At 59.5% G+C, this 11,542-nt stretch overlaps 4 non-coding genes and 1 pseudogene across 4 annotated transcripts; all 5 read left to right on the top strand.

Moving 5' to 3' along the window:
- LOC142865587 (uncharacterized) lies at window positions 1-119 on the top strand (annotated as a pseudogene).
- A 2,506-nt stretch (window positions 120-2,625) lies between these two features.
- LOC142865584 (5S ribosomal RNA) lies at window positions 2,626-2,744 on the top strand. The gene has a single exon (XR_012915788.1). It is a non-coding gene; the product is annotated as a 5S ribosomal RNA (ribosomal RNA).
- Window positions 2,745-5,238: 2,494 nt separating this feature from the next.
- On the top strand, window positions 5,239-5,357 carry LOC142865583 (5S ribosomal RNA). The gene has a single exon (XR_012915787.1). It is a non-coding gene; the product is annotated as a 5S ribosomal RNA (ribosomal RNA).
- A 2,500-nt stretch (window positions 5,358-7,857) lies between these two features.
- Window positions 7,858-7,976, top strand: LOC142865582 (5S ribosomal RNA). The gene has a single exon (XR_012915786.1). It is a non-coding gene; the product is annotated as a 5S ribosomal RNA (ribosomal RNA).
- Window positions 7,977-10,477: 2,501 nt separating this feature from the next.
- On the top strand, window positions 10,478-10,596 carry LOC142865585 (5S ribosomal RNA). The gene has a single exon (XR_012915789.1). It is a non-coding gene; the product is annotated as a 5S ribosomal RNA (ribosomal RNA).
- The last annotated feature ends 946 nt before the right edge of the window (window positions 10,597-11,542 follow it).

Raw genomic sequence — 11,542 nt, 5'->3', positions numbered from 1 at the left:
GTCTAGGGCCACACCACCCTGAACGCGCCCCGTCTCTTCTGATCTCCGAAGCTCAGCAGACTCGGGCCTGGTTAGTACTTGGATGGGAGACCGCCTGGGAATCCCGGGTGCCCTAGGCTTTTTTTTTTTTTTTTTTTGCCTCTTGTTCTGTCCCCATTCGGAGAGCGCGGCGGCAGTCGGGGGGGGGGTGTCACCCCCACCCTCAGCGCCCGCCGCGGTGCCTGGCGCCCCAGCCCGCTCCGTGGGGCCTCCTCTTGCCCCAAGCCGCAGCACCGCCGCCACGCGGCAGCAGGCGTGGCACCTGGACTGTCGGGTCTCAGACCAAGGGTCTGGTCTGTGGGAACCGACACGCTGGAGGAAACCTTGAGAGTCTGAGAGGGGAGGGAGTTGCAGAAGAAGGCCGGGATGTCATTTTGAGGGAGTTGTGACCAGAACTCGTCCCGTTGATTTTGGCGTTCTATGGGCTACACGTAGGAATCTTTGGTGGTGGCACCGGATGTTGGGGGATGCACAGTCACACCCAGACGTGCTCGACAGGCCTCCTTTTACTTTTCTTTTCGGAGTCATTTTTTTTTTTTTTAAAATGCCTCTTGGCCGGGCGTGCTGGCTCACACCTGTAATCCTAGCACTCTGGGAGGCCGAGGTGGGCGGATTGCTCGAGGTCAGGAGTTCGAAACCAGCCTGAGCAAGAGCGAGACCCCATCTCTACTATAAATAGAAAGAAATTAATTGGCCAACTAATAGATATAGAAAAAAATTAGCCGGGCATGGTGGCGCATGCCTGTAGTCCCAGCTACTTGGGAGGCTGAGGCAGCAGGATTGCTTGAGCCCAGGAGATTGAGGTTGCTGTGAGCTAGGCTGACGCCATGGCACTCACTCTAGCCAGGGCAACAAAGGGAGACTCTGTCTCCAAAAAAAAAAAAAAAAAAAAAAACATGCCTCTTACCTCGATTATTGCATTTTCTTTTCTCTCTCTTTTCAAGCAGATTATGGGAGTACAAGTGTTAGGGTTCCATGTATTGCCCGTGCCCCCCTCCCCCCTGTTGTCTTCTTCATTTATCTCTCATGCTTTAGCAGCGTATGGTGGGGGTCCCAATGTTAAGGTCAGGTACATTGCCCTCTCCCCGCCTCCCCCCTCTGGTCAGAGCTTCAAGTGCGCCCATCCCCCAGTCGGTGCGCACCCACCCCATTCCTAATGGGTGTGGATGCCCATCCCCTCCCCCCACCCGCCCGACCCCCACCCGATGAAGGTGATTCCTCTACGTCCACTCAGGTGTCCATGGGTTCCTACCAATTTGCCGGTGAGCACGCGCACGTGGTGCTCCTGTGTCCATTCTTGGGATACTTGGCTTACTGGAACGGGTTCCAGCTCCGGCCAGGAGAACACGGGAGGTGCCCTCTCACCGCCGTTTCTCACAGCCGAATAGCACTCCGTGGTGTACACGCGCCACATTTTATTAATCCACTCGTGGATCGATGGGCACTCGGGTCGCTTCCACATCTTTGCAATTGTGAATTGTGCCGCCACAGACACCCGAGCGCAGGTGTCTTCTGCGTAGGCTGCGGGCCTGGCTCTTCTGAATGCCGCTAGCTCGCGACCCACGGGTGAATCTGGTCAGGGAACTTGCCCTAAGGAGCAGACTCTGATCCGGGCGGGCTACCGGTGTCTCTGTTTGCTCGTTTCTTTCTTCCGTTTCGGGAAAGGCTTCCTTGCTGGGTGTGGAAATCTCCTATGCCTTTCCTCGCCTCTTCTGTCAGCTTTAAAATTCTCTTTCAGTTGCCACCCTCACAAACGTCTTAGGAACGTCTTTACGGTGCCTTCCTTAGTGAAATGACCCTCAATGAAGCTGGAACCAAATCTCTAATCGCCCAGTTTTAGCAAGTCCACACCCCAGGGTGGTTGGGGTCCAATCCGGCCCCGGCCAGGCCCAGGCCCCTTGGACTGGGCCACAGGAGGACACAGAGTAGGGTCCCGGCCCCCACGGTAGCGGTGCCGGCAGTTCTGCAACGGCTTGGGGGGTTTCCAGAGGTAGGAGATGGAGGGGACTGATTTCTCCAGCGCCCCCCAAAACACCCCACCCATGGCACACATCCCGAGAGACGCCCCTACACTCGCTCCCCTCCCCTATGCGCTGTGCCCCAGCCCTGGTCCGGGGCGGATAGGCGGCAGCCCACACGCAGGGCGGGGGCGCAGCTGAAAGGGGTTGTGCTGGAGGGCGGCCCCTGGGGCCAAAGGCGACCGCCCGCGCATGCGCAGTCAGCAGCGGCGCACTGGGGTTGGGGGCGGGTAGGTGAGGGAGGCGAGGCCAGGAGAGGGGGGCGGCTGGAGGTCTCCACCTTGGCGGGTCCAGCCGTGGAGGCTGGAGGCGCATCTGGTGTGTGTGTGTGTGAGTGTGTGTGTGTGTGTGTGTGTGTTGTGTGTGTGTGAAGACAGCCCCCCACCCCGCCGAGCCCACCACGCCCCGCACCCCAGTCCCGTGGAGACCTCGGGACCCGGCCAGCGAACTCAACAAGCCCGGCCCGGCCCCGAGTGGGTCAGCGCCGGCGCGGGGCCTGGGGCGGGAGGAGGCGCGGGGAAGCGCAGAGACGCTCGGCTTCTTGAGCGGGGCTGGGGCGCCCTCCGCTGTCTACGGCCACACCACCCTGAACGCGCCCGATCTCGTCTGATCTCGGAAGCTAAGCAGGGTCGGGCCTGGTTAGTACTTGGATGGGAGACCGCCTGGGAATACCGGGTGCCGTAGGCTTCTTTTTTTTTGCCTCTTGTTCTGTCCCCATTCGGAGAGCGCGGCGGCAGTCGGGGGGGGGTGTCACCCCCACCCTCAGCGCCCGCCGCGGTGCCTGGCGCCCCAGCCCGCTCCGTGAGGCCTCCTTTGCCCCAAGCCGCAGCACCGCCGCCACGCGGCAGCAGGCGTGGCACCTGGACTGTCGGGTCTCAGACCAAGGGTCTGGTCTGTGGGAACCGACACGCTGGAGGAAACCTTGAGAGTCTGAGAGGGGAGGGAGTTGCAGAAGAAGGCCGGGATGTCATTTTGAGGGAGTTGTGACCAGAACTCGTCCCGTTGATTTTGGCGTTCTATGGGCTACACGTAGGAATCTTTGGTGGTGGCACCGGATGTTGGGGGATGCACAGTCACACCCAGACGTGCTCGACAGGCCTCCTTTTACTTTTCTTTTCGGAGTCATTTTTTTTTTTTTTTAAATGCCTCTTGGCCGGGCGTGCTGGCTCACACCTGTAATCCTAGCACTCTGGGAGGCCGAGGTGGGCGGATTGCTCGAGGTCAGGAGTTCGAAACCAGCCTGAGCAAGAGCGAGACCCCATCTCTACTATAAATAGAAAGAAATTAATTGGCCAACTAATAGATATAGAAAAAAATTAGCCGGGCATGGTGGCGCATGCCTGTAGTCCCAGCTACTTGGGAGGCTGAGGCAGCAGGATTGCTTGAGCCCAGGAGATTGAGGTTGCTGTGATCTAGGCTGACGCCATGGCACTCACTCTAGCCAGGGCAACAAAGGGAGACTCTGTCTCCAAAAAAAAAAAAAAAAAAAAAACATGCCTCTTACCTCGATTATTGCATTTTCTTTTCTCTCTCTTTTCAAGCAGATTATGGGAGTACAAGTGTTAGGGTTCCATGTATTGCCCGTGCCCCCCTCCCCCCTGTTGTCTTCTTCATTTATCTCTCATGCTTTAGCAGCGTATGGTGGGGGTCCCAATGTTAAGGTCAGGTACATTGCCCTCTCCCCGCCTCCCCCCTCTGGTCAGAGCTTCAAGTGCGCCCATCCCCCAGTCGGTGCGCACCCACCCCATTCCTAATGGGTGTGGATGCCCATCCCCTCCCCCCACCCGCCCGACCCCCACCCGATGAAGGTGATTCCTCTACGTCCACTCAGGTGTCCATGGGTTCCTACCAATTTGCCGGTGAGCACGCGCACGTGGTGCTCCTGTGTCCATTCTTGGGATACTTGGCTTACTGGAACGGGTTCCAGCTCCGGCCAGGAGAACACGGGAGGTGCCCTCTCACCGCCGTTTCTCACAGCCGAATAGCACTCCGTGGTGTCCACGCGCCACATTTTATTAATCCACTCGTGGATCGATGGGCACTCGGGTCGCTTCCACATCTTTGCAATTGTGAATTGTGCCGCCACAGACACCCGAGCGCAGGTGTCTTCTGCGTAGGCTGCGGGCCTGGCTCTTCTGAATGCCGCTAGCTCGCGACCCACGGGTGAATCTGGTCAGGGAACTTGCCCTAAGGAGCAGACTCTGATCCGGGCGGGCTACCGGTGTCTCTGTTTGCTCGTTTCTTTCTTCCGTTTCGGGAAAGGCTTCCTTGCTGGGTGTGGAAATCTCCTATGCCTTTCCTCGCCTCTTCTGTCAGCTTTAAAATTCTCTTTCAGTTGCCACCCTCACAAACGTCTTAGGAACGTCTTTACGGTGCCTTCCTTAGTGAAATGACCCTCAATGAAGCTGGAACCAAATCTCTAATCGCCCAGTTTTAGCAAGTCCACACCCCAGGGTGGTTGGGGTCCAATCCGGCCCCGGCCAGGCCCAGGCCCCTTGGACTGGGCCACAGGAGGACACAGAGTAGGGTCCCGGCCCCCACGGTAGCGGTGCCGGCAGTTCTGCAACGGCTTGGGGGGTTTCCAGAGGTAGGAGATGGAGGGGACTGATTTCTCCAGCGCCCCCCAAAACACCCCACCCATGGCACACATCCCGAGAGACGCCCCTACACTCGCTCCCCTCCCCTATGCGCTGTGCCCCAGCCCTGGTCCGGGGCGGATAGGCGGCAGCCCACACGCAGGGCGGGGGCGCAGCTGAAAGGGGTTGTGCTGGAGGGCGGCCCCTGGGGCCAAAGGCGACCGCCCGCGCATGCGCAGTCAGCAGCGGCGCACTGGGGTTGGGGGCGGGTAGGTGAGGGAGGCGAGGCCAGGAGAGGGGGGCGGCTGGAGGTCTCCACCTTGGCGGGTCCAGCCGTGGAGGCTGGAGGCGCATCTGGTGTGTGTGTGTGTGAGTGTGTGTGTGTGTGTGTGTGTTGTGTGTGTGTGAAGACAGCCCCCCACCCCGCCGAGCCCACCACGCCCCGCACCCCAGTCCCGTGGAGACCTCGGGACCCGGCCAGCGAACTCAACAAGCCCGGCCCGGCCCCGAGTGGGTCAGCGCCGGCGCGGGGCCTGGGGCGGGAGGAGGCGCGGGGAAGCGCAGAGACGCTCGGCTTCTTGAGCGGGGCTGGGGCGCCCTCCGCTGTCTACGGCCACACCACCCTGAACGCGCCCGATCTCGTCTGATCTCGGAAGCTAAGCAGGGTCGGGCCTGGTTAGTACTTGGATGGGAGACCGCCTGGGAATACCGGGTGCCGTAGGCTTTTTTTTTTTTTGCCTCTTGTTCTGTCCCCATTCGGAGAGCGCGGCGGCAGTCGGGGGGGGGGGTGTCACCCCCACCCTCAGCGCCCGCCGCGGTGCCTGGCGCCCCAGCCCGCTCCGTGGGGCCTCCTCTTGCCCCAAGCCGCAGCACCGCCGCCACGCGGCAGCAGGCGTGGCACCTGGACTGTCGGGTCTCAGACCAAGGGTCTGGTCTGTGGGAACCGACACGCTGGAGGAAACCTTGAGAGTCTGAGAGGGGAGGGAGTTGCAGAAGAAGGCCGGGATGTCATTTTGAGGGAGTTGTGACCAGAACTCGTCCCGTTGATTTTGGCGTTCTATGGGCTACACGTAGGAATCTTTGGTGGTGGCACCGGATGTTGGGGGATGCACAGTCACACCCAGACGTGCTCGACAGGCCTCCTTTTACTTTTCTTTTCGGAGTCATTTTTTTTTTTTTTAAAATGCCTCTTGGCCGGGCGTGCTGGCTCACACCTGTAATCCTAGCACTCTGGGAGGCCGAGGTGGGCGGATTGCTCGAGGTCAGGAGTTCGAAACCAGCCTGAGCAAGAGCGAGACCCCATCTCTACTATAAATAGAAAGAAATTAATTGGCCAACTAATAGATATAGAAAAAAATTAGCCGGGCATGGTGGCGCATGCCTGTAGTCCCAGCTACTTGGGAGGCTGAGGCAGCAGGATTGCTTGAGCCCAGGAGATTGAGGTTGCTGTGATCTAGGCTGACGCCATGGCACTCACTCTAGCCAGGGCAACAAAGGGAGACTCTGTCTCCAAAAAAAAAAAAAAAAAAAAAACATGCCTCTTACCTCGATTATTGCATTTTCTTTTCTCTCTCTTTTCAAGCAGATTATGGGAGTACAAGTGTTAGGGTTCCATGTATTGCCCGTGCCCCCCTCCCCCCTGTTGTCTTCTTCATTTATCTCTCATGCTTTAGCAGCGTATGGTGGGGGTCCCAATGTTAAGGTCAGGTACATTGCCCTCTCCCCGCCTCCCCCCTCTGGTCAGAGCTTCAAGTGCGCCCATCCCCCAGTCGGTGCGCACCCACCCCATTCCTAATGGGTGTGGATGCCCATCCCCTCCCCCCACCCGCCCGACCCCCACCCGATGAAGGTGATTCCTCTACGTCCACTCAGGTGTCCATGGGTTCCTACCAATTTGCCGGTGAGCACGCGCACGTGGTGCTCCTGTGTCCATTCTTGGGATACTTGGCTTACTGGAACGGGTTCCAGCTCCGGCCAGGAGAACACGGGAGGTGCCCTCTCACCGCCGTTTCTCACAGCCGAATAGCACTCCGTGGTGTCCACGCGCCACATTTTATTAATCCACTCGTGGATCGATGGGCACTCGGGTCGCTTCCACATCTTTGCAATTGTGAATTGTGCCGCCACAGACACCCGAGCGCAGGTGTCTTCTGCGTAGGCTGCGGGCCTGGCTCTTCTGAATGCCGCTAGCTCGCGACCCACGGGTGAATCTGGTCAGGGAACTTGCCCTAAGGAGCAGACTCTGATCCGGGCGGGCTACCGGTGTCTCTGTTTGCTCGTTTCTTTCTTCCGTTTCGGGAAAGGCTTCCTTGCTGGGTGTGGAAATCTCCTATGCCTTTCCTCGCCTCTTCTGTCAGCTTTAAAATTCTCTTTCAGTTGCCACCCTCACAAACGTCTTAGGAACGTCTTTACGGTGCCTTCCTTAGTGAAATGACCCTCAATGAAGCTGGAACCAAATCTCTAATCGCCCAGTTTTAGCAAGTCCACACCCCAGGGTGGTTGGGGTCCAATCCGGCCCCGGCCAGGCCCAGGCCCCTTGGACTGGGCCACAGGAGGACACAGAGTAGGGTCCCGGCCCCCACGGTAGCGGTGCCGGCAGTTCTGCAACGGCTTGGGGGGTTTCCAGAGGTAGGAGATGGAGGGGACTGATTTCTCCAGCGCCCCCCAAAACACCCCACCCATGGCACACATCCCGAGAGACGCCCCTACACTCGCTCCCCTCCCCTATGCGCTGTGCCCCAGCCCTGGTCCGGGGCGGATAGGCGGCAGCCCACACGCAGGGCGGGGGCGCAGCTGAAAGGGGTTGTGCTGGAGGGCGGCCCCTGGGGCCAAAGGCGACCGCCCGCGCATGCGCAGTCAGCAGCGGCGCACTGGGGTTGGGGGCGGGTAGGTGAGGGAGGCGAGGCCAGGAGAGGGGGGCGGCTGGAGGTCTCCACCTTGGCGGGTCCAGCCGTGGAGGCTGGAGGCGCATCTGGTGTGTGTGTGTGTGAGTGTGTGTGTGTGTGTGTGTGTGTTGTGTGTGTGTGAAGACAGCCCCCCACCCCGCCGAGCCCACCACGCCCCGCACCCCAGTCCCGTGGAGACCTCGGGACCCGGCCAGCGAACTCAACAAGCCCGGCCCGGCCCCGAGTGGGTCAGCGCCGGCGCGGGGCCTGGGGCGGGAGGAGGCGCGGGGAAGCGCAGAGACGCTCGGCTTCTTGAGCGGGGCTGGGGCGCCCTCCGCTGTCTACGGCCACACCACCCTGAACGCGCCCGATCTCGTCTGATCTCGGAAGCTAAGCAGGGTCGGGCCTGGTTAGTACTTGGATGGGAGACCGCCTGGGAATACCGGGTGCCGTAGGCTTTTTTTTTTTTTGCCTCTTGTTCTGTCCCCATTCGGAGAGCGCGGCGGCAGTCGGGGGGGGGGGTGTCACCCCCACCCTCAGCGCCCGCCGCGGTGCCTGGCGCCCCAGCCCGCTCCGTGGGGCCTCCTCTTGCCCCAAGCCGCAGCACCGCCGCCACGCGGCAGCAGGCGTGGCACCTGGACTGTCGGGTCTCAGACCAAGGGTCTGGTCTGTGGGAACCGACACGCTGGAGGAAACCTTGAGAGTCTGAGAGGGGAGGGAGTTGCAGAAGAAGGCCGGGATGTCATTTTGAGGGAGTTGTGACCAGAACTCGTCCCGTTGATTTTGGCGTTCTATGGGCTACACGTAGGAATCTTTGGTGGTGGCACCGGATGTTGGGGGATGCACAGTCACACCCAGACGTGCTCGACAGGCCTCCTTTTACTTTTCTTTTCGGAGTCATTTTTTTTTTTTTTAAAATGCCTCTTGGCCGGGCGTGCTGGCTCACACCTGTAATCCTAGCACTCTGGGAGGCCGAGGTGGGCGGATTGCTCGAGGTCAGGAGTTCGAAACCAGCCTGAGCAAGAGCGAGACCCCATCTCTACTATAAATAGAAAGAAATTAATTGGCCAACTAATAGATATAGAAAAAAATTAGCCGGGCATGGTGGCGCATGCCTGTAGTCCCAGCTACTTGGGAGGCTGAGGCAGCAGGATTGCTTGAGCCCAGGAGATTGAGGTTGCTGTGATCTAGGCTGACGCCATGGCACTCACTCTAGCCAGGGCAACAAAGGGAGACTCTGTCTCCAAAAAAAAAAAAAAAAAAAAAACATGCCTCTTACCTCGATTATTGCATTTTCTTTTCTCTCTCTTTTCAAGCAGATTATGGGAGTACAAGTGTTAGGGTTCCATGTATTGCCCGTGCCCCCCTCCCCCCTGTTGTCTTCTTCATTTATCTCTCATGCTTTAGCAGCGTATGGTGGGGGTCCCAATGTTAAGGTCAGGTACATTGCCCTCTCCCCGCCTCCCCCCTCTGGTCAGAGCTTCAAGTGCGCCCATCCCCCAGTCGGTGCGCACCCACCCCATTCCTAATGGGTGTGGATGCCCATCCCCTCCCCCCACCCGCCCGACCCCCACCCGATGAAGGTGATTCCTCTACGTCCACTCAGGTGTCCATGGGTTCCTACCAATTTGCCGGTGAGCACGCGCACGTGGTGCTCCTGTGTCCATTCTTGGGATACTTGGCTTACTGGAACGGGTTCCAGCTCCGGCCAGGAGAACACGGGAGGTGCCCTCTCACCGCCGTTTCTCACAGCCGAATAGCACTCCGTGGTGTCCACGCGCCACATTTTATTAATCCACTCGTGGATCGATGGGCACTCGGGTCGCTTCCACATCTTTGCAATTGTGAATTGTGCCGCCACAGACACCCGAGCGCAGGTGTCTTCTGCGTAGGCTGCGGGCCTGGCTCTTCTGAATGCCGCTAGCTCGCGACCCACGGGTGAATCTGGTCAGGGAACTTGCCCTAAGGAGCAGACTCTGATCCGGGCGGGCTACCGGTGTCTCTGTTTGCTCGTTTCTTTCTTCCGTTTCGGGAAAGGCTTCCTTGCTGGGTGTGGAAATCTCCTATGCCTTTCCTCGCCTCTTCTGTCAGCTTTAAAATTCTCTTTCAGTTGCCACCCTCACAAACGTCTTAGGAACGTCTTTACGGTGCCTTCCTTAGTGAAATGACCCTCAATGAAGCTGGAACCAAATCTCTAATCGCCCAGTTTTAGCAAGTCCACACCCCAGGGTGGTTGGGGTCCAATCCGGCCCCGGCCAGGCCCAGGCCCCTTGGACTGGGCCACAGGAGGACACAGAGTAGGGTCCCGGCCCCCACGGTAGCGGTGCCGGCAGTTCTGCAACGGCTTGGGGGGTTTCCAGAGGTAGGAGATGGAGGGGACTGATTTCTCCAGCGCCCCCCAAAACACCCCACCCATGGCACACATCCCGAGAGACGCCCCTACACTCGCTCCCCTCCCCTATGCGCTGTGCCCCAGCCCTGGTCCGGGGCGGATAGGCGGCAGCCCACACGCAGGGCGGGGGCGCAGCTGAAAGGGGTTGTGCTGGAGGGCGGCCCCTGGGGCCAAAGGCGACCGCCCGCGCATGCGCAGTCAGCAGCGGCGCACTGGGGTTGGGGGCGGGTAGGTGAGGGAGGCGAGGCCAGGAGAGGGGGGGCGGCTGGAGGTCTCCACCTTGGCGGGTCCAGCCGTGGAGGCTGGAGGCGCATCTGGTGTGTGTGTGTGTGAGTGTGTGTGTGTGTGTGTGTGTGTTGTGTGTGTGTGAAGACAGCCCCCCACCCCGCCGAGCCCACCACGCCCCGCACCCCAGTCCCGTGGAGACCTCGGGACCCGGCCAGCGAACTCAACAAGCCCGGCCCGGCCCCGAGTGGGTCAGCGCCGGCGCGGGGCCTGGGGCGGGAGGAGGCGCGGGGAAGCGCAGAGACGCTCGGCTTCTTGAGCGGGGCTGGGGCGCCCTCCGCTGTCTACGGCCACACCACCCTGAACGCGCCGGATCTCGTCTGATCTCGGAAGCTAAGCAGGGTCGGGCCTGGTTAGTACTTGGATGGGAGACCGCCTGGGAATACCGGGTGCCGTAGGCTTTTTTTTTTTTTGCCTCTTGTTCTGTCCCCATTCGGAGAGCGCGGCGGCAGTCGGGGGGGGGGGGGTGTCACCCCCACCCTCAGCGCCCGCCGCGGTGCCTGGCGCCCCAGCCCGCTCCGTGGGGCCTCCTCTTGCCCCAAGCCGCAGCACCGCCGCCACGCGGCAGCAGGCGTGGCACCTGGACTGTCGGGTCTCAGACCAAGGGTCTGGTCTGTGGGAACCGACACGCTGGAGGAAACCTTGAGAGTCTGAGAGGGGAGGGAGTTGCAGAAGAAGGCCGGGATGTCATTTTGAGGGAGTTGTGACCAGAACTCGTCCCGTTGATTTTGGCGTTCTATGGGCTACACGTAGGAATCTTTGGTGGTGGCACCGGATGTTGGGGGATGCACAGTCACACCCAGACGTGCTCGACAGGCCTCCTTTTACTTTTCTTTTCGGAGTCATTTTTTTTTTTTTTTAAATGCCTCTTGGCCGGGCGTGCTGGCTCACACCTGTAATCCTAGCACTCTGGGAGGCCGAGGTGGGCGGATTGCTCGAGGTCAGGAGTTCGAAACCAGCCTGAGCAAGAGCGAGACCCCATCTCTACTATAAATAGAAAGAAATTAATTGGCCAACTAATAGATATAGAAAAAAATTAGCCGGGCATGGTGGCGCATGCCTGTAGTCCCAGCTACTTGGGAGGCTGAGGCAGCAGGATTGCTTGAGCCCAGGAGATTGAGGTTGCTGTGATCTAGGCTGACGCCATGGCACTCACTCTAGCCAGGGCAACAAAGGGAGACTCTGTCTCCAAAAAAAAAAAAAAAAAAAAAACATGCCTCTTACCTCGATTATTGCATTTTCTTTTCTCTCTCTTTTCAAGCAGATTATGGGAGTACAAGTGTTAGGGTTCCATGTATTGCCCGTGCCCCCCTCCCCCCTGTTGTCTTCTTCATTTATCTCTCATGC

This window comes from Microcebus murinus, chromosome 29 (genome assembly GCF_040939455.1).
Source record: "Microcebus murinus isolate Inina chromosome 29, M.murinus_Inina_mat1.0, whole genome shotgun sequence".
NCBI lineage: Eukaryota > Metazoa > Chordata > Mammalia > Primates > Cheirogaleidae > Microcebus > Microcebus murinus.
Note: the sequence above shows the minus strand (reverse complement) of the source record. Positions and strands in the feature narration are given on the sequence as shown.